This window comes from Lepidochelys kempii, chromosome 2 (genome assembly GCF_965140265.1).
Source record: "Lepidochelys kempii isolate rLepKem1 chromosome 2, rLepKem1.hap2, whole genome shotgun sequence".
NCBI lineage: Eukaryota > Metazoa > Chordata > Testudines > Cheloniidae > Lepidochelys > Lepidochelys kempii.
Window position 1 is genome coordinate 225,646,092 of NC_133257.1, and position 22,728 is coordinate 225,668,819.

A 22,728-nucleotide genomic window follows, 5' to 3' on the forward strand; every position below is an offset into this window, starting at 1 on the left:
ACAAAACATATTTAGATGAGGTGTCTCAACAAAGCAGCAAACCTAAAGCAGTGATCCCCAAACTTTTTCTGTTGCACCCCACCTTACCCGTAATGGAATCAGCCACGCCCCCATGGGAATCACGGTCAGAACCAGGCCAAGGCCTTACTCAAAGTCCGGGAAGCGGTCGGAAGTGGAGTCTTATCTGGGGCCAGTACCCGGGGTTGGGAGCAGAGCTGTGGCTGGGGCCAGAGGCCGAGCAGAGCTGGGAGCAGAACGGTGCTGGGTAGTGCTCCCTCCCTGCCCCCCGTAGGGGCTGGCCCAGGCCCCACCGCACGTGCCCCTCCGAATGTTCCTTTGCATTCCCCAGGGGGGCGCGCCCCGCAGTTTGAGGACCACTGCCCTAAAGCCAGCATTTTCCAATTGGGTGCCTAAACTGAGGTGCCCAAGTCCTTATTAGGGGATCTACCTAAAAGTGGCCTACTCTTCAGATGGGCCATGAGCACCACCACATTCAATTGGGAGTGTATACACAGGTATACATGGTACCAGACAGCTGTCTCTGCAGGAGATGCTCAAACCCTAGGCAGGTAAAGAGGAACTTGCTGCTTATTGGTGTAGCATTTGGAGTTTATAAGCTATGTCTGCTCCCTTCCCTTGCTGCTTCTCCTGTACTGCACCCAGCAGTTGCCATAAGGACCATTCTCCTCTCCTAACCAAGAACTGGGCAGCTGAGGCTGATCTGCCTGATAAACAGATTCCCTCAGACTTTGCCCAAAAACGGAGTTCACTTATACGTAGGTATATATAGCAAATAGCTCTGTAAACTCCACCTGGTAATGATAAACACCCAGGAACACAAAACACTCATTTTTATTCTGGTGCTTTTCTAGCATATGTATGTTGTAATCATTTCCCTAGTTTTATCTTTGAATCATGCCAATGATTTCCATTTCATCAAACTAACTCCCAATTACTGATTCTGAAAAGATGGCTTGTGATCATTCTGCTATTTATTTGGGGCCAGCCAAACAGATTGAGGACCCGGAGGGCATGATCCTGAAGTATTAAAATAAAAATCCCATTGACTGTAATAGGAGCTATAACTGAGTAAGGGCTGTAAGAATCAGATCCACTGGAAGGATTTAAGTTTTGTCACTAGCACTTTTAACCTTCAAAAATCTCCAAATGGATTTCTGTACAAGCCCTTTGCTGATGAAGATCAGGAATTCTGTAATTACTAAAGACAGGTTCGAAATACAGATATAATTTTTAAAACAACTGGTTTTTCCAAAAGATGAGATTTGAACTATGGGCACTTGTTACACTTTTAAGTGCAATTGCAAGGATAGATTGACAATATACAAGAAAACAGCACTTAAAAAGGCAGTTACGTAAAAATATTTATCAGACTTAGAGCTGTGTTGGAATTAGCACCTCCTAAAACTCCACAAATCAAACGGTAGGCGCCACAGACTCCAGTCTATAAGGACCTCATTTCAACACCAGGAAAGAAACGATGAAACAACTGCCTGAAAAACTAATGCAAACTGCAGCTTCAAGCATAAGACTTTAATTGCTTTTTTCATCAGAAGTAGCTTAAACAATTTCCACCTTTTGCAATTTCTCTCTCTCCACCCATGCCAGGCTCATTACCACAGTCCCTGAGTGCTCCTCTCCCTCCCCATTAAAACTACACAGCACCTGAGCTGGATCAACAAGAACACATTATGAGTGGTGTGTGGCAGTCAGTGTCTTATGGCCTCTTGGCTTTTGTTCGACCATCTCTGGAGTCCTATGTGGGTTGTTTTCCAATTGCCTTTGTGGTTCATTTTGGACACCTACCAACACTTTACTCCAGGCATCCACATGAAAATCCCACTCTTTTGTTGGCTGCTGGTTACGGTTGATGACTCAGTAACTGTTGTTTTAAAAAACATATTGAAGATGACTTCTCTAGCTGACACTTATGTAAGTTTAGCCAAAAAAAGAAGTGCAATATTTTGGGGGTTCAAAATTTCACTAGTGCTCAATGGTGACATTTTGTTGATAATATTCCCCGAATTCCAAGTTTTCATAAACTAACACTGCTTAGTGGAGACCCCCACCATCCTCTAAGGAAACAACTTATAAACAGGAAGATATATAGATCAGTGGGGATAGATGGGTCTCTACCACCTTGGGTTTATATGCTGCACCCCTAACTTTGGTCTGGTTGGCCTGCTGATCCTGGAGCTGCTTAAAAAATGTCATTGCAGGCAGAGAACAGCTGGCCATACTATAGGGGTAAGCATATAATGCTGGAGTCCCGGGACTTGGTATAACAAGCAAAGCAGACATCATCCAATATGAATGGCAAAATGATTGGGACATAAGACAAGACCCTGTCCAGATGCTGCTTTTCAAAGTAACCAGATCTGGGATAACAAAGCTTGAGTCTCTGGCATTTGTAACAGAAGAACAGAGAAAGAAGTTTCCACTAAGGGCACAAACTGCTCTTTGCCACAGTGAACAAACAAAAACTTTCCCAGTGACACTAAAGATTTCCAGTTGCAAAACACCTAAATTCTCCAAGCTTTGGCTCTCCATGTAAAACTGATCAGACACAGACAACTGTCAAATGAAGGGCCAAGATCTGAGAGATCGGGGCCAGCTCTAGGTTTTTTGCCGACCCTAGCTCCGAGAGCGCAACTGCCCAAGCAAAAATAAATAAATAAAATGCCGCCCCTGGAATTGTGCCACCTCAAGCACGTGCTTGCTTTGCTGGTGCCCAGAGCTGGTCCTGATTGAGATGCTACAAGCCCTCTGTGCCATGCCACGCACTCTTCATTCCCTGGTGACATTAATGGAATTTGAGGGTGCTCAGTAGCTCACAAACAGATGTTCAGCACTTCACAGAAACAGGCCAGCCGTTGTGGAGAACACAAGAACCAGGGGTCATCCAATGGAATTAATAGGCGGCAGGTTTAAAACAAACGTAAGAAAGTAATTCTTCACACAACGCACAGTCACCCCGTGGAACTTGTTGCCAGCTGATGTTGTGAAGGCCAAAGGTTCAGAAAAGAATTAGATAAGCTCAGAGAGGATAGGTCCATCAAAGGCTATTAGTCAAGATGGTCAGGGATGCAGCCCCATGCTCTGGGTGTCCCTAAGCGTCTGACTGCCAGAAGCTGGGAAAGAGCGACAGGGAATGGATCACTCGATGACTACCTGTTCTGTTCATTCCCTCTGAAGCATCTGGCACCAGCCACTGTCGGAAGACAGGATTCTGAGCTACATGGACCATTGGTCTGACCCAGAAGGGCCATTCTTATGCTCTTATGCTAGCACAAATGATTTATGACACTAAACAGCAGAAGCTGCCAATTTACGTGCTGGGAAACACTGACAGCATCATTTTGGTTACAAGATGGAATAAGGACCGACAGTGGTGATTAACATGTGGAGTAATGTTCAAAGCTTTCTATAGAGGCTCCTTTGTTTTTCTGCTGTAGCGCTGAATAAGAACCCTCCGAACTGTTACAGTGCAGTTCTCCCATCCCCAGCGCTGACTGCTTCGGAGACACCTTTCCTTTGGCTTTCAGGTTGGGATGGAGTCATTCCGAAAGGGTTACTGAAGAGCAATGTGGTCCACGCTGCCCCCACCCTTCAAGCACGAAACATCGAAGACCCAAGGCTGTTTCTGAACCAGGATTCTCCACACAATACCACAGCACAATTCCCAAGCTCCTTAGCAATTCTGCTTTTGCATGTAAAAAAAAGAGATCCATTTTAGAAAAATCCTCACTAAAACTGCTTATTTTTTTTCTGATCATACAAGTCAAAGTTTTGCTTGGTGACTTTGCCGATCGTGTGTATGGCCCCTGGTCACAGCTTTGCTTATAAAAGCATAAGCTGTAAAATGGAATATTTACAATTTACGATTTCCCAAGAGCAAACAAGGGCTCTTTCAGATCTCCTTAAAATACCTTCTGACATGAAACAGACTGCCTTAAAAATGAACTTTTATTTTTGCACTGCAGGATGAGGCAGTTTAGATTTTCATAACATCTCTATTAAAAATAATAAAAGATTATAAGCCAGTTAATGATGCATCTGAAATATTTAATGATGCAAATCAAGCCATGTAATTCTATGTAATTGTAACTGTATGAAATTCTGTGCTGCATACACCCTGTTTTGTCATATAATTTATTAATCCAGCTTAAAAATAAGCAATGAATAACTGTATAATATTGCAGCTGTTGATGTAATAGCAACACTATTAAACGATACAAAAGCTTTGTATTTTAAATATTAATTCTAAGTTTCAAGGCCTGGGGCAAGGGTGGGATGACTAAGAGGCCAACACTTCCTGAAGATTTTCTTTTTTTTAATTTATAAAAGGAGAGTTCTTCCCTTTAAAAATATTTATCTCTGGTTCCCTTACAGGCTACTTTTGGCAGCCTCAGCATCCTTCTCAAGGTGCTATTAATTAGGGAGCAAATTATAAAATGGGGTAGAGCTGTGCTCATGCAGAGTCCTTAACATGCAAAGCACACTCCGGGTACAGTTCTATTTACACGGCTGACTGTTGGCACCACTTTAGACAGTTTATTCCTATGAAATACGGTTGTAAACACAAATGCAACCGGATAACCAGGGGAATACTGCATTTCCTGGAAGGTGAAATATACTGGCAATTTAAGACCATCAACAATGGTCCCCTCCCCATATTAATATACCCAGCTATTACTCCAACAAATTGTATAATATTAACAGATAATACATTTCTTTCTTGCTTATTTTTTATTCATCTCTGTACGAGTGAAGCAATTAAAACAAATATATTATCGATAAAATTTGTATTCCGGTAATATCTACATACAGCTCTTTGCTATAAATGTTAATTAATTGGATCACCAATACCCATAATGCAGCTTTATTCTGACCCGCATGCCCTATGAACTAGATTTTTTGGGGATTCAGTTTTCTTAAAGCCAACTGTCAGCATCATGTGATGGAAGAGATGAAAAATGAAAATGAGCATTCCTGCTGTGCAGGTGAGTGACCTGTGGGAGACAGCTCTGCCGGGCAGGATTTTTACACGTACCAGACGACACAGACCAATTGATGAGATCATCGTATACCTGCCACCAACTAGGCTCAAGAGACTAATTAGAGAGAGTACTGCCTGCACAGGCACCCCATTGACACCTAATTTGCTCAGCCAAAGCCTTTGGGGAGAATGTATTATCTCTGCAGCTGCACTTCATGCATTTCTGATTGGAGGCATAAGCAAGAAGTACTTCATCACTCTCTTGAGCAAACTGAATGTATAAGCCCTTAAGTGCTGAATACAAGCAAACAGAGAAATTAAATCAGGACAGCCTCTTACAAATGCTTCACCCCCCTCAAACATAGGTACATATACATACATTATTTTAGCTCTGTCTATATGCACACACATGTATATACATAGCATGTATAAGTACGTGTATGCATAAAGGTATGTAAAACATACATATTTAAACATTATATAAATACATATTTTAAAAAATACAATTTTTATATATTACAAGGTACTTTGTTTCTCAAATCGATTTGCACTGCGGCAAGTTTTAAAAAGAATTATTGTCGTATTTTATAAAAAAAATTATTTGCAGTATTGTTAGCTTACGCCTTCTATTTCTCCACAGGCCAGGATCAGTACAGACAGCCGCCTGTTAGGTTTCTTTACATATCTTCAGTGGCATTAGCTCAGAGGTGAAATAAGTGATTATTTCAGTACCGATTGTAGCTCATTTGTAGGCTTCTCTTCCATAGGCTAAACCATACAGCTGGTTTGTTGAGGAATACTATTCACAGAGGCTAAGTATATGGCTACTCAAAACTGGTTTCTCCTGGGCTTTAGTTTTATCCAGTTACTCCATGCTCCTGCAATGCACTGGTGAGCCAAGTCTTAAGGCCAGGATTAAAAATTTATTTTAAAATAGATTTTTTGATTCTAGAAATAAACTATGATTTTTCCAAACTGGCAATGTTTGCAGGAACTATTTTACAGCAGAATTTATTGTGCAATTCTCTAGTTCACACACCCCAGAATTCAAACAAAAAATGGCAGTCTCTCACCACCTCTCAGCTAGATCTATTAGAACCGTGCAGAAATGAGGTCTCTTATTTCCAAGACCTTGTCTATACACTTGCACCAGTTTAAATCTGTGTCTTGAATTTAACTAAATTGGTGCCAACTCCTGTGTGGACACTCTCAAGTTGGTTTAAGAGTGTCTATGTAGAATTTTGCACCAGTGTAACTAAATTGATTTTAAAAGAGATTTTAGCTAAATTGGTGCAAGTTGTGTGTATAGGCAAGGTGTAAGCCCTAATTTAACCAGCCATATTAGGGCAGTGAGACTCAGCCTTTTTCATAAAATGGATCACACCTTAATACAGACGGTATCTCCTCCCATTCTGTCACACAGGCCACATCCCTTCCAGATCAATTTATATTTATTTGTAGCTGTCTTTAATTGTAGCTTATCAAGCTGGAAACAAACTGAGGAGCTAGCGCTACGTGATCAGCCAGTGTGATACAGAAGATTTACTCATATGCTATGAAATATCATCAGAACCATGCTCGTCAAATAAGTAAAATGTTTTCTGAGGCATTTTATTTACTCTTCTATATGTGTCTTACTTCTTTACTGTGTTCATTTGCTAATTCACGAGTCTCTCTGATTTCAGTCCCAAATAGAAAAATATTGCTGCATATTCTAAACCACGTCCAAAAACCCTAAGTTAGGAATATTAATAAAAATGTAGGCAGTGTCTGTTTTTCATAGTTCCTGATCCTGCAGAGAACTTTGCCTGGGATACTTCCTGCTCCCACACAACATCCCTCATTCAAGCACCTGAATGGAGATCACTGATGGATCGAGATTTGGTTCTGTTTACAACTAAAAGACCGAGTAAATGAATTGCCAGGTATGAAGAAGTAAACTCAACCAGAAAAAAATAAGAGTACTAACATGGAAATAAATAGGAGTATTCAAATATCAATGCATTTAAGAAAATAGCAGATAGCCACCAATAGGGTTGTCACCTTTCTAATCCCAAAAAAGTGAACACCCTTGCCCCACCTCTTCCCCGAGGCCCTGTGCCCTGCTTACTCCATCCCCCCTCCCACCATTGCTAGCTCTCCCCCACCCTCACTCCCTTTCACCGGACTGGGTCGGGGGTTGGTGTGCTGGAGGGGGTTCGAGGTGAGGGCTCCGGCTGGGTGGTGCTTACCTCAGGCAGCTCCAAGAAGCGGCCGGCATGTCTGGCTCCTAGGCGGAGGGGCCAGGGGACTCTGCGCACTGCCAGTACCCGCAGGTGCCAACCCCACAGCTCCCATTGGCTGTGGTTTCTGGCCAATGGGAGCTGTGGAACCAGCGCTCAGGGTGGCATGCAGAGCCCCCATGGCCACCCCTGCGCCTAGGAACTGGACATGGCGGCTGCTTCCAGGAGCCATGCGGAACAAGGGCTGGCCGGGAGCCAGCCTTAGCCCCGCTGCACTGCCAACCAGACTTTTAGCGGCCCGGTCTACAGTGCTGACTGGAGCTGCCAGGGTCCCTTTTCAACTGGATGTTCCAGTTGAAAACCAGATGCCTGGCAACCCTAGCCACCAAGGATAATGGGCCTATTAGTATGCTGCAGTGGACAGGGCACTAGATTGGGACTCAAAAGACCTGGTTCTGTTCTTGACTCTGCCACTGAATAGATGCATGATCTTGGGCAAGTCACTTCACTTCTGTGCGTGTCTGTTTTGTTTGGTTAGATTATAAACTCAATGGGGTAAGAACTGCCTCTTACTGTGTGGTATACAGTACCTAACACAATGAAGTCCTGATGTTTATTTGTGACCTCCAGGTGCTCGCATTATATAACAATAATAATGAGGCAAAAATCCTGGATCTGAACAGCAGCAAACTCTGAAGTATGTGTTTGAAATCCTAACCCAGATCTGACTATGAATTTTGAACCTGTCATTATAATAGTCCCAATCAAAGCCCTAGATATTCTTTAACTTTAGATTGTCAGAAATCTGAATCCAGATGTTGTAGCTTGGATGCTGTACAATACCTATTATAATGGAGGTTTGATACCTAACTGGGACATCTAGGTGCTATAGTAATATAAATAATCTCTTAGAACAACAAATTTAGGGAATTTTTGCACTCAATACTCAATTACAGAATACCTTGTACACAGATCTCTCAAAACTCTTGCACATTTGTTACTGGACAAAACAAAAATGAGTTAGCATTTTATTCACTATTTTTGTTTTCACTAATATTTGGTAACATACTTTGTAGTTTATCTTTTAACCTTTGGGTGGCTGTGGTAACTTCCAAGCTAGTTGTTTCTGTGAGTCTTTCAGCAAAAATTCTCTACTACCCCACACTGGCCACAGCTGTATTTTTTTTTTCTTTCCTTGAGTAGAGAACAAAGCCCACAAAGCCTTTTTCAATTACCATTTGAATAAGGCTTCACATGAAAAATGGCCAGGAAGGAATCTACTATACCTCTTCCAGTCTTTGAGAATAAAATAGAGTTCTCTGCAAGTGAGCTCTGGGAAAGTTAATACTTCAGACAGAAGTACTACAAAGATAGTAGTCTTAGTGAGTTCAATATAGTTTGCAAGCAGAGTCATATGAACCTTATTTTAAAAAAGAAAGAAGCTTAATAGCTCAGTCATCAAGATTTTGGAACACATCAAGAATACAGAAATATTGGTACCTCTTCTTTCACTAGAATGTGCTTTTCAAACCAGACAATGATGGGCCAAATTCTTACAACTTCTTCCATGCTCCTGTTTGTTTTTCCGGTTTCAGCTCTGACCGTCAGCCCTCAGGCATGACACTTACAATAATTTATTGACTTGTCACCTCCGAGATTGGGCCCAATAAGATCAGTGGGCAAAAACTCACTCACAGACATTTATCCCCACAGTTGTATAGTAAAACTAAGGAACATAACCCGAAGAGCTTGCCACGCTTTTTCTTGTCATCTGCTTGGTGGCAGTCTCCTCAGTACTGCAAACATTAGGTCTCTTACCCTTATGTTTGCAAAGAAAACCTGCCAAAGGGAACCATCTGCACATAAACTGATGCAATGTTGTCTTCCTGCATTTGCGATCAGACAGCCACAACCAGTTGCTCTAGGATGTGTTTGTACATGGTGCCTAACACGGTGGGGCCTGATTTCAGTGGGGGCATCTCTGTATTACTGTAAAACAAATAAATAATAATAAAAGACGTGAGCTGCCCACATTTATATCAACGTGCTATTTAATGCTGATGCCTAATTAGAATGACTTAAAAGCCAAGGTGGATTTAAAAAAAAAAAAAGAAGCCTTTACTGTTGTTCATGCTAATCAGAAGAGGTTGGATTTAACAGAACACAAACAGGAAAGACCTATGAGGTCAGTGGTGTACTGCCTAAAGTGCTTTGGCTGCTCCTGGGTTGAACCTCTCTCTGGAGGTGTGGAATATATATGAGAGAGCAGATGGGAGAATTCCTAGGTGCACTCGATAAGCCAAACAGAATGGTGGGAGGGACTGGAAGCTTTAGCAGGAACCACCAGCCGAGGGAGCTTTAACAGACTCATTCTTCAACTAAAATAATTTCTCATAGCTCACCACTTGCTGCAGGCTTCCATTTTCTGCAAGTCTGACTTCCTGACTCGCAAACAATGAATTCTTTTCAGATACGCAGAAATATAGTGAAATCTGTCTTAACTGATTCCTTAGCGGCAAAAATTGGTTGCATAATGGAGAAGGGCTACTAATAAAGGAGGAGCAGAACTGAACTCAAAAGGTTGGAGGATATTTTGGGATGGTCTCTTATGATAGGATATTGCCTAATAAAGACAGCCATTTTGTACATGCTTCAGGAGAGCAGAGAACAAGATGGGACTGAGGGCCTATGCAGTAGATGGAAATTTTGTTTTGTTTTGTTTACAGACTGATTCAGTGGAATGGCTTCTCTCATTTTTCTGACTTATCAACAATTACTCAAGAAGTAGGAGTATAATAGTTGTGTGCTTAAGGGATCAAGAAGCTTCAAGATTAATTTAATTAACAATTCAGAGACTTTCAAAGGACCAGAAAAACGTTTAAGTTCTCTGCAATCTAATTTCTAACTGCAAATGAACAGTGTAAACCACTGATGGGCAACCTGCAGCCCATCAGTGTAATCTGATTGCGGGCCGCGAGACATTTTGTTTACGATGACCGTCCGCAAGCACGGCCCCCCCCCACAGATCCCAGTGGCTGTGGGTTGCCGTTCCCGGCCAATGGGAGCTGTGGGAAGCGGTGGGCTGCAGGGATGTGTTGGCCGCCTCTTCCTGCAGCTCCCATTGGCCGGGAACGTCGAACTGTGACCACTGGGAGCTGCGGGGGGCCATACCTGTGGACGGTCAATGTCAGCAAAATGTCTCGCAGCCCACAATCAGATTGCCCTGATGGGACGCATGCGGCATGCGGGCCGTAGGATGCCCATCACTGGTGTAAACCTTACACTGTAAGGCCAAAGGTCAAGGTGAACAGATTGAGTATTCATTCCTCAATCCAAATTTCATGAATGAAACGTACTGAATTTCTATAAATGCCTGTCAGCTGACTGATCTCCAGTGTTACACAACACTGGAATTGTGTAAGCGTCTTTGGAAGTACTTACATTTGTGAACACACTATTTGTCTGCCTCTGAACTGAAACATCACAACTGGCTAACAGTCTCAAAGCTTCATGAAGTAATGTTTGTGGTCATCACACAGATAAAAGACATCAGTACAGAGAAAAAGTTCTGGTTTTCCTATTGATAGTTCCCCCCCACTGCCCTCAAGCATATTTTGTCTATGTGTTCTGTGAAATGAAATGTCTACATAGAGCACTCTGCAAAAACATGACTGCATGTTTATATCTGATTAAAATCCTCTGCAAATTTATATGCAAATTAGTCTGGCCTTTTGGTTCCAGGGAAGTTGCCAGTACAGGCTGCAGTGCTGCCAAGGTTGTACACTGCTAGAGTAAAGGTTTCACAATCTACTGTGTAAAATGCAATATACGTTAACTGCATGCTAGATGAGCTGTTAGCATCCACCTCCTTTGAAAAGAAGTTTAGGGGCCACATTATATGAAGCTCCAGTATCTTACAGGTAGTTAAAATACGGCATTTTGCATACACATGATCAATATATTCAATTTTGCTACATGGTTAATCGATGTTCTTAGAGCACATTTAAGACTTCTGGTGCAAAATAATCAAGGGGAGCTTGTGTCTAAATCCAGATGCAATTGGTGAGAAGGAACTGCAGGAGGGTCTAAGACAGTGATACTCAGATTGAGAACTGGGAGCCGCAAGTGGCTCATTAATGTGTCTCCTGCGACTCTTTGCAGCACACATGATGTTAAAACACTGTGTGATTTAATTATTAACCAGTCTAAGTTATTAAACAGTCAGGATGCTTTTATTATGTTATTAACCAATTGCAGAATACTTGGTCAGTCATTCTGCTATGAGTATATATATAATAGTATATGAAACAATGAACTTACACTCCTGTGGCTCTTTTGAGTAATGTTTATTGCTAATTTGGCAATGAGCCACTGAGGTCTGAGTATCACTGGTCTAAGGAATGGTATGGACAATCTTTCTGGCTCATTTAAACAAAATAAACAAGAACTATTCAGGTCTTAAAGATAGCTCCATGAAGTACTGAAAATATTTTAAATAAGCACAATTCAACAGATTCAAATATTATTCATGACAAAAAGTGAGGCCGTACGAGTTTATCTATCATTCTCAGGGTCTTCAAAATACTTTTTCAGTCTCTGGAGCCAGTTTTGGTTCTAGCTACCTTTGTAAATATTTTGATGTGGGGAATGTGTATTTGGGTGGAGGAAAGAGAAAGAAATAAGAGACAGGAAAGCAGAAACCTCAGAAAAATTCATTTTTCATCCGTATTTCTGCTTTTGATACATGTTTTCTCCCGTGTTTCTCTCCAAAAGGGAATACTTTTGAGACCAGGAAGGAATTCTTAATTAATCTGGAATGCTGATTTATGAGAGCCTTTGTTTTTAGCTGAAGAGAAGGGACATCATTACAGTTGCATCCTGGATAGCAAAATACTCTTCTGGTTGAAAGCTGCTATTTTTTAAGACCCATCAGGTTATACTACTCTATTTGCTGGTCTGGCTTTTCAGAGACTGAACATCATGCCAAAGTAGTCACATAAATTAAAATAAATCCTATAGAGCAGCATTGCAAATAAATAAGTATATATAAAATTAAATAGAATGCAAACCTCACAAGCTGAATCACAAGGTATATGAGATTAAATGGCGGCTTTAAGTAACAGATATAATTCACATTTTAGAATGTTTCCCACTACCATTATAGTACATAGGGCTATACTGTGGAGTCCCACAAAGCACACCACACCACAGAAGAGGGACACAGAGATCAGAAAGGCTTGAAGTTGACCTTCTGAAGCTGAGGTTATAGTCTCCCAACCAAGCAGAGACTGAGAATCTACAAGGAAAGGAAGCCTCAGTTCTGCATGGCAGTTTGTCCCCTCCATGCTACCTTTCCCTCCTCACTGTGCTTTCATTAGCTGGGTCCCCACATGGCTGTGTAGTTGTAACACCTGAGGGAAGCAATGCTGCTTGAAGTAGCATGAATGACCATTTGGGTTTCTGACTGAAATTCTGTGGGATGCTACAAAGAGCAACTGGTTGCCTGTTCTATCCCTCCTGGCGCTGGTCTTTTATAGAAAGTCACATGGAAACCTAACACTGTAGAACCGCAGCAGAGGAGCATCTGTAGAGTAGGGGAGGACAATATTGCAGAATGGCAGATCTAATTGCGGACCCCTGATTTGTACTAGTGGAGAGAGAAAAAGCGAGCCTGGAAGTTTCATTTCCTATGAGAAGTAAACATTCTATCTAAGGTAGGAACTCTTTTCATGCCCATGGTCAAATAAGACCAATGATTTTGGGTGCCCAGTTTGAGACACCTTATAGTGGCCTGACTTTCAGAAAATGTGGAGCAGACACTCTCTGAAAACTAAGACTTGTTTTAAAGGTGTCTCAAGCTAAGCACTCAAAACCACTAATTGCTTCTGAAAATCTTGGTCCATATTTGTATCTAGTTCTGTAATACATTCTATATGTTCCTCATGTTGAACAAAAATAATAGATATTAGATCAGGCATTACCTATACCTATGGTTGGTACATAAGAGTCGGAACTATGGTCAAATAGGTAACTGTAACCTTTTCTTTCAGAGGCATTGCATCAGTTTTTCTTGTAACTGCCAAGGAAAAAATAATCTCTCTTTTGAAGCCCTATTATATATTAAATGTAAGGTTTTGCCTGGTTCATTTAAATAGTTTAAATGACACAAGGTTAAGAACAGAAAAGTCTTTCACCAAAGGTGGTTAGTTCTTTTTCAAAGATTTATTATTATTTGAAGCTTACTTTCACTGCATTCCTTTACCTTGGCTATTTCCCAAGTGGGTACCAGTTAATTAAATAGGATTTTGACCATTTAACCTTCCATATAAACTGTATCTTTACCTAGTCTATTTCAATAAATCAAATAAAAAGCAATCGTGGCAAAATACGTATTTTTACAGCTGTGAAAAAAACAAACATGTCTAATAAGGCTATTTGTAAGTACTTAGTAGTCAAAGCTACAGCAAGGAGTCATGGATGATTTTAATTAAAAAAATATGGGTGGGTATATAAATTCATTTATGATGGATTTTCTCAATCAAACTTTTCTAGCATTATTACAGAATAATGCTGTAGTCTCATAATTACTCATTTATTTATGGCAACTACTGTTCAATCCACTTGATTAACTTGCACTTGTTTTATGATTCATATAAAGTGTAGCTGGTCTTTAAAAAAAAACATTGAAAGGGATGAGGATAAAAGACGGGGGAGAGGGAAAAGGAAGGAGAGATAATAAAAACAAAAATAAAACCAGGATAATTTGTTGCGATTTCTATAGACATTAGACTTTCTGGGGTCAGATTTTTAAAGAATGGGGAAATGAGTGCAGAAATCTAGACTTATGTTTACGAACACAGGTAATTGTTCATTTGTGTGCCCTTTTGCACACAATCACCCATTTTGTATCTCCAAGCATAGGCTTGCGACTGGAAATGCAGGCTTTTGTGCGTTTATCTATTGCCCCCTCAAAATATTTGGCCTTTTCTTTAACTTCATCAGGAAATCAAGTCTATTCTGGGTTTGAAGGATTACAGTAACAGTTTCTGTAGCCAAAAGATAAAAAAAAATTAAATGATTAACAATATCTCACCTATGAAGAACACAGAGACAAGTAAAGCCACCTTTTTGTAATTTGCATGTGACAGTGGTTTTTCCTGGTCCTAGAATCTGCAGTGGCAAAGAATTTGCCAATGAAGCAGGGGAACTGATCCAGTCTTTCTTCCACTGCAGGAACTTTACAGTTGAAATATTACAGAAGATGTAATGTTCTGCATATTTTAGAACTAAATCCTGCCAACACCATGGATTGCTGTGTAAATAGTGATACTAACAGATGCACTACAGTAATCCTCAGCTAGAAGGTGAGATCACATCTGTTCTGGGGTGATAATTCTTTGATAGATGGCACCTTCCTATTCTATGACACTCCTCTTAACCTGACATCGATGAGTTGCAATCCCCCCCATAAATCATAGGTTGGTGGAAGAAAGCAAGATAAATGTATCATCTGCAACATAACTCCCTTCTCACTTTGCAGACTGATCTGCACAAAAGTAGTGATGTAGCCTTGTGAGCATGGTCCCCTGAGAACCTACTCACTAGAACCCTGTGCAGGGCTATGTTTTTAATCCCGCTCCCACTCCACCCTGCAATATCCACTTCTACCGTGTTTCTTGCATTTTTATCCCACTCCCACCTGCAAAAACCTTAGCTCCCACAAATCCTGCAAGATGCCCCCATGCTACTAATTCCTCCCCTGCCCCAGCCAAAAAACAGTCAGTTAATATATGATATGTATTAACGGAATTCAGACCCAATTTTTACCACTAAAAGAAAAAACAAATCTTGCTTAAACCATGTAAAAACTTCTTTAACTCCCACTATAATAGATATCAAATCTCTTTCTATCCCTCACTTAAATTTATGAACTAAAATATCTTAAAAAAAAAAGAGAGAAAAACTTGCTTTACATTTCTGAAATTCTATTTATGACAAACTGACAAGAGATTTAGTCTTCTCCCGCAAATTACCATAGTCTCGTTTTTTTGCCCACCTAATCCCACCCACAATAAAGTACATTTTACCTTCTCCTGCTATTATGGCAGCAGGACCTGCGGGATCACAGTCCCGCTGCAGGGCTCTACTTTTATTCACCTCTTCATACACTATAAGTGCTGGATTTCGTGGTGCCATGCATGATTGCTCCAGAAATGCTGATTGTCGGTCTTTCCTTGCTACAGTATCTCATGCCTGGTTTGCGGTCTTGTATATAGTGTGATAACAGGAATTAGCGGGAAGAAATAGCTTCTGTTTTTCACATTTCACAGGATTGGGGTGTACACGCTGAACAATAAGCAACAACAATTTTCCTGCCCCCGTACATCGCCTCCCCACCAAATCAAAGCCCAAAAGTGAACGGTGCCTTGAAAAAAGACTCTTTCAAAATGAAAGACTGAAAAGTAAAACAAACAATTTAAAGGGACATTAACAGCCTAAAAATCCTGCGTGAGAGAACATTTTACCTACTACTGATACAAACACCTCCAACAGTAAAGTAATAGTAGTCCACAGAGATTAGAGAAAAGTGTTTTTTCTCATCTGTGCCTTTTGTGTATGTCAGGACTTTGTATATAGTTATTTTCATTGTTTCCCCTGTGGTGTCTTTCATATATCAACAGTAACAGGGGAAGAGAAAAAGACTTTTAAAATAGGAAATATTATGGTAAAGCCACTAAAAATGGCAGAGGGACACGGGTAATGTAGTACCCTAAAGAACTTTAACTCATTTTACAAAATTGACTAAAACAGGGTGTGTTTCTTTAGCAAAGGTTCTAACCAAGAGCACCAGAGCTCCTGTTTATGCAGAAATAAAACAGTCACCACTGTCAAGGAAGAGACTGATATTCTACCCTGGGAAATTTCAAAAACATTGACACTCCAGGGACATTTTGGCTAATCTCAAGTAGCTAATTTTTCATTTGACCTTTGTAAAAATCTATCAGTGAGGTTGTTAAACTTGTAATTAAAACACAATGTAGGTTCCACACTATTTATTTTTAAATATAAGCAATTTCTATATGCATTGCAGACCGTGAGAAGACAAAGTGAGGGCCGGCTTTCCCTTCTTCCATTTTGCTGATGCTAGAGGCCCCAGGAAGACAAGAGGATTCTGAAGTTCACACAGCTGTTCTGACTATTGACTCTCAACATGCTTCTGGGTTGGGAGTTACAGGTTAACAGAGTAGCTCAGGGAAAAATGGGCAGTCAACAGGTGGACAAGGCAGCATGAGGGGACCACAACCAAGTGAGCAGCTATGATTGAAAGGGGGCACAATGAGGCAGCAATCAGGTGATCAGGAGCAGGAGGAACCAGACAATCTGGGCAGCACAGAAATACTACTGATCACAGCAGAAACTGTTGCAATATGAAAATGAATTCCTACCTTCAAGGCTCATATGTCATCACACTAAACTAGCTGAAGCTGCCTATCAGAGGAGGCAGCCTTGTAACAACTGAGCAGGACAGTAGTAATTAAGGTGCCACCCACTCTGCTAATCCAATTCAGCCCCTCCTGATTTGCTATTAAATATTAATGAGTGAGGAGTCAAGAGGAGGAAATTCCTGGCAGTCAAACCAGCATGTGAGTGAGGCTCTATGCTTTGCATACATCTTGTGCAAACTAGCTCTAAATGCAATGTCAAGTGACTAATAGTGGTTAAACTAGAAGATCTGGAATTTGCCATGTTTTGAGTCATCCGATCTTTGATCAGGACATGTGGGAGAATGAAACACAGACACAAAGATACATTTTGAAATAGAAAGCTGCAATGTTATTAACTTTTTACTTTACTGGGGGTGAGAAGCTCCCACAAACACACACATACTGCAGAAATTTACTTAGATCCAGTGCAATGTTAAAAATGGACTACATGCCAAATAGCCAATGTTCAGGATTGGCCCTTTTTTATCTTAGCTCCTAGGATTCAGCCTAGCTCTGAAGGGGATTTGTGGGGGGAGGGGAAGAAACAGAGGGAGGAGCCGGGGAAGGGACAAGGGCAGAAGAACTTAGTCTTTTATGCCCTGGTATTCTCAACCTATAACCACTAGAGCACACCCCTCTCCAGACTCTGGAAGAACCCATTATTCCTGAGTCACTACCATTAAGTGGATACAGAATTGGTTAAACAACTGCAAACAAAGGGTAACTATTTTGAATTGGAGGGAGGTCTCAACTGCGGTTCCACAGGGACCTGTTCTGGGTCCAGTGTTGTTTAACATCTTTATTAATGATCTGGAATAGAGAGCATACTGATCAAATTTGCAGATGATACAAAGCTAGGGAGGTTTGCCAACACTTTGGAGGATAGAGCTAAAATTCAGCGGGAGCTTGACAAATTGGAGAACTGGGCTATAGACAACAACAACAAAATTCAAAAAAGACAAATGTGAGGTGCTACACTTAGGGAAATAAAACCAAATGCACAAATGCAGAATGGGGGATAACTGGTTTGGCAGCAGCACTGCTGAGAAGGATCTGGGAGTTGTGGTGGATCACAATCTCAACATGAGTCAGCAATGCGATGCTGTTGCAAAAAATAGCAAATGCAATTTTATGTTGTATTAGCAGAGGCATAGCATACAAGTCTCGAGATTGACAGTACCTCTCTACTTGGCGCTGGTTGGCCTCAGCTGGAGTACTGTGTCCAATTTTAGTCACCAATGTATAGAAAGGATGTTGAGAAACTGGAAAGGATCTAGAGACGAGCAACAAAGATAATCAAAGGGATGGAATGCAAGCCATACGAGCAAAGGCTGAAGGAACTTGGTATGCTTAGATTGGAAAAGAGGAGATGGGGGGATGGGGTGGGAACACATGATAGCGATCTTCTAAAACTTGAAAGGCTGCCATAAAAAAGTTGGAGAAAAGTTGTTCTCTCTTGCCACAGAGGGCAGGCCAAGTGGCAATGGATTCAAACTACTGCATAGCAGATTTAGATTAAATCTCAAGAAAAATGTCCTAACTGTAAGAACAGTAGGACAATGGAACAGACACCTAGGGGTGTTGTGGAAGCTCCTTCACTGGAGGTTTACAAAAGGAGGCTGCACAGCCATCTGTCTTGGATGATTTAGACACAACAAATCCCACATCTTGGCAAGGGTTAGACTACATGTGGATCCTTGTGGGCCCTTCTAACCCTATGGTTCTATGACTCCTCTGCTGTCTAGCAAAGAGCTGTGAAACCATTTTCAAAGTGTATCCCCATCTTCCCCTAGTGGCAGGTCCACATAGAAAATAATAGCCTCCTACTGCCACCAGTTACTCAATTAACTCAAGTGGTAGACAGCTGTGCTGTAGATTTATAGATCCCAATCCCACTGATGACTAATGTGGTGGTGGTGGTGGTTCATACGGTTCCATACAATTAAATTGTTTTTTCTTCAATTTTTAAGTTTTTAAAAACTTAGGAAATTCTATCCAAGAAAACTAAATTAGGAAATGCCACAATAATGGTTGACCATACAACCTTAATTCAGTTCCCATATGTGTATGCATTATGTTGTAGTCTGTAACTGCATGATCATATACTATTTTTTTCCACAGGATTGCAGACTCTTTGAGTGCACAGGATGGATGGTGAGGAAAGAAATAAGGCTATGAGGTGAATAAGGATGATGTCTAAGATCCCTGCCTTGTTTGTTGCTCAAGTTGGAACGTATGTAGTAAACGAAGCAAGGGACTTCAGGAAGAGAAAGGATGGTCTCATGGTTGAGACAGCTGAATATATCCTGCAGAACTGGATTCTGTCCCTTTAATAGGTGGCAGGTTTAAAACAAACAAAAGGAAGTATTTCTTCACACAATCCACAGTCAATTTGTGGAACTCTTTGCCATGGGATGTTGTGAAGGCCAAGATTACAACAGGGTTCAAAGAAGAACTAGATAAATTCATGGAGGATAGGTCCATCAATGGCTATAGCCAGGATGGGCATGGATGGTGTCCCTAGCCTCTGTTTGCCAGAAGCTGGCAATGGGCGACAGGGGATGGATCACTTGATGATCACTGTTCTGTTCATTTCCTCTGGGGCACCTGGAATTGGCCACTGTCAGAAGACAGAATACTGGGCTAGATGGACCTTTGGTCTGACCCAGTATGGCAGTTCTTATGTCTTCCATCAAAAGTTCCTATGTGATGCAGTGCAAGTTATATAATCAAAGTTTTCACAGGTGGTCACTGTGTGTTCTTGTGTGCCCTGCCCAATACCCTAGGGGTCTGATTTGAAGAAATGCTGAACACTCACAGCTGTAATTGAGGTCACTGCAAATGAGGTGTACTCTGCATATATGAAGTACCACTAGATGTTAAGTTTTCTTCAAAATCAGGCTCTATGCTTCTCAAATCAGGCACCCAAAATTAGCTAACAATTTGTACTTTAATCTAGGCACTTCAGTTCCCCAGGTGTAAAACAGGGATAATAATACCAACTCAGCTTGCCGGGGTGTTGTAAAGATTAATTAATTAATGTTTGTTAAGAACTGAGATACAATGATGAGAGCACCACAGAAAAAGACCATGAGGAAATTAATAATCCTGTATTTAGGGCAGGGTTTGGATGGTGTGCCGTAAATAATGCATGGGGCCAGACATTGAATGATGAGGATAAAAATAAATGTTGAACAGTTACTCTTTCAGTGACCACTGTCCATCCTCTGCACTGAATGATGCAAGGTGCTGCAGAAAAAATACTAAGTGATCATGCAATTAAAATCTTTTTATCATAATGCATATGCACAAGGGGACCAAACTAAGGTTGCATAGGCAACCTTAATTCTTGCATTGCCTAATTTGTGAGCACTTGACTCTGCAGCTTAATAACGTTCTTTTAATATACTTTTTTAAAATGTAATAACACTATAAAGAGCCAGATGATTAATTATCTTTCCATTTAGTCACAATCATCATGAACAACATAATAAGAAAAATGGGATACTAGGCTGAAAACTTGTCTTATATAGATTAACAACTTGCAAAATTTCAGGTGAAAGAAACAACTATTTTTATATTACAAGGCTATAGAGAAAACATTCCAGCATTCATGTCATTGTTTAATTTGACAAAGAAAGATAAGAACTTGTTGCTTATTCAGTATGAAATGTATTCCATTTTGAGAACTTTAAAACTGTATCTAGCATATGCCTTCTAAAACTTAAAGGCATTGTATACTGGCCTGTTCTTTGCACTAGTTAGTTTCCTGTTGAGTAGGTAAAATGCTTGGCAGCCCTGGGGAGACCGCTCAGAGGCTTAAGCACTGAACCATGAACTTTTCTGTTTACCATGATATTAAACAAGTAGACACTCTCTCTGACATTATGGAAAAAAAAAGATTCTGTTAAAGTATTTGTTTCACTACTGTTCTTCTGAACCATAGATCTATTAAAAGAGATATTTAGGTAATTTATAATGACAATAATATAAAAATGTTATTCAATTCAGTAAACTGAGTTAATACAACATTTAGTTTAAACACACAGAGGTCAAAGAATACAAACTTAAAGTTGAATTTGGACATCAAACCTATGGGCAAAATTTAAAAGTGATGTGTAGGATGGTGAAAGTTAAACCTCTTTACAATAAACCCCCTTACTCTCCCCTAGGTCTACTTATATCCAACCTAACCATGAGAGAGGGAATCTAAGCACATCCAATTCACAACTCAGAATTTAAGCAGACACAATAACTTACAGGGGTTGCTCTGCACCTTGCAGAATTAGACTACAAAAAAGACTATGCCTTTTACTCTTACCTTCTTCTCCATTCCTTTTTAGGGAATGCTTGATAGCTATAGATAAGGCACAATGACAATAAAACATATGACATATATAAATAGAAGGCTAAAGTGCCATCATTAATTAACTCAGTTTTACTCCCATAGACATTAAATATGCACACATACGTATATACATATCCACTATGTTATGTATACATGTTTCCCCGGGCTGATACTTCGTATCACAGTATTTAGCTCAGAGCTAATTTCTGAGTAAAAACTTGGCCTGAAAATAGGGGCTTACAAACGAACACTAATAAACCTTTAATAATAGGGACTCTAGCAGCCACTGCTATAATAGCTTTGCGATACAAAACCTGTGTCAATTTATGGACCGCCCCATAAATCTTCTCTTCTCTTCTGGATTTAAGTTTTCAGCCAAAGAAAACCACCTTTTTCATAAAATTAATGAAAACAAGCTGCTCTCTGCCTACTGATATAGTGTTTTTCTTAACTACATTTTTTTTCTTTGAATCATATATCCTGTAGTTTGATTAAATCTCCTCACAAGTCAACTAAAAATTAGAGCTTTGCAGTGTGAACCTCAAAGGTGGTGTTTACTTGGAGAATGTAAACCCATCAGGCCTAGAAAGCTAATATTTAAATTAAGAATAAGAGCAATATGCAATTTTTTTAAAATTATTTCACTGCATAAAGTTATTTTCAGGAGTTAAAGTTTTGAGAGAAATATGATCTAGGCAATGTCTTTATTAGATATAAATGTACTGGAAAAATGAATATAGATAAACTGAGAATATTAGAATTCTATTTAATCCCATGAGGTAGTAAATTGGGATTTCTAAAGCACTTAACGCAATATATCTGCAACGAGGGGTTAAATATATAAGTGTGAAAAGTCAAAGACAAGAGTTAGATTAAAAGGTTACATGGAGACTGTTGAAAAACTGAAGCCATGCTGCTAAATAGGCATCCAATAGACATTTCTTTAGGCTGAAGCAGCCAATGGCATATAGTATGTTCTAAATAAATTCACACACAATATATAAATTTAATTCTAGTGGCAGCCCGGGATCATATTTTCTGTTTGGAACCAAAGCAGTAGATTCTCTTCTATGAGTACCAAGCTACACAGACATGACAGAGCTAATATAACTGCTCATACTGGAAAATAAAAGTGCCAGTCTATGCACTAGCTACATTGTCAGGTCACAATCGCTCTGAAGAACCCCTTAATCCCTGCTACTGGGCCCAGACCAATTCCCAATGAAGTAAATGGAGGCTAGAGGAGATACCCATTAACTTCAGTCATAATTGCATCAGTGCCTATACTTCAAAATTCTTCTCCATTCTGAATCACAATTAACCTGAAGAATTAAAGTCTTCGTCATAGAATATCAGGGTTGGAAGGGACCTCAGGACGTCATCTAGTCCAACCCCCTGCTCAAAGCAGGACCAATCCCCAACTACATCATCCCAGCCAGGGCTTTGTCAAGCCTGACCTTAAAAACCTCTAAGGAAGGAGATTCCACCACCTCCTTAGGTAACGCATTCCAGTGCTTCACCACCCTCCTAGTGAAAAAGTTTTTCCTAATATCCAACCTTTGTCAGGCTTTATCATCCCAATTCCTTTCAGTTCCTTGTTTTTTTTTTTGACAGTGAAATTCAATAACGCAAACTCCTCCATTGACCTCAGTGTCA

General features: G+C 40.4%; 1 protein-coding gene across 3 annotated transcripts in view; it reads right to left on the bottom strand.

The window, feature by feature from the left end:
* CDK14 (cyclin dependent kinase 14) overlaps positions 1-22,728 on the bottom strand; it is a 501,539-nt gene that overhangs the window by 4,492 nt on the left and 474,319 nt on the right. The gene's annotated exons all lie outside the window — the stretch shown is intronic.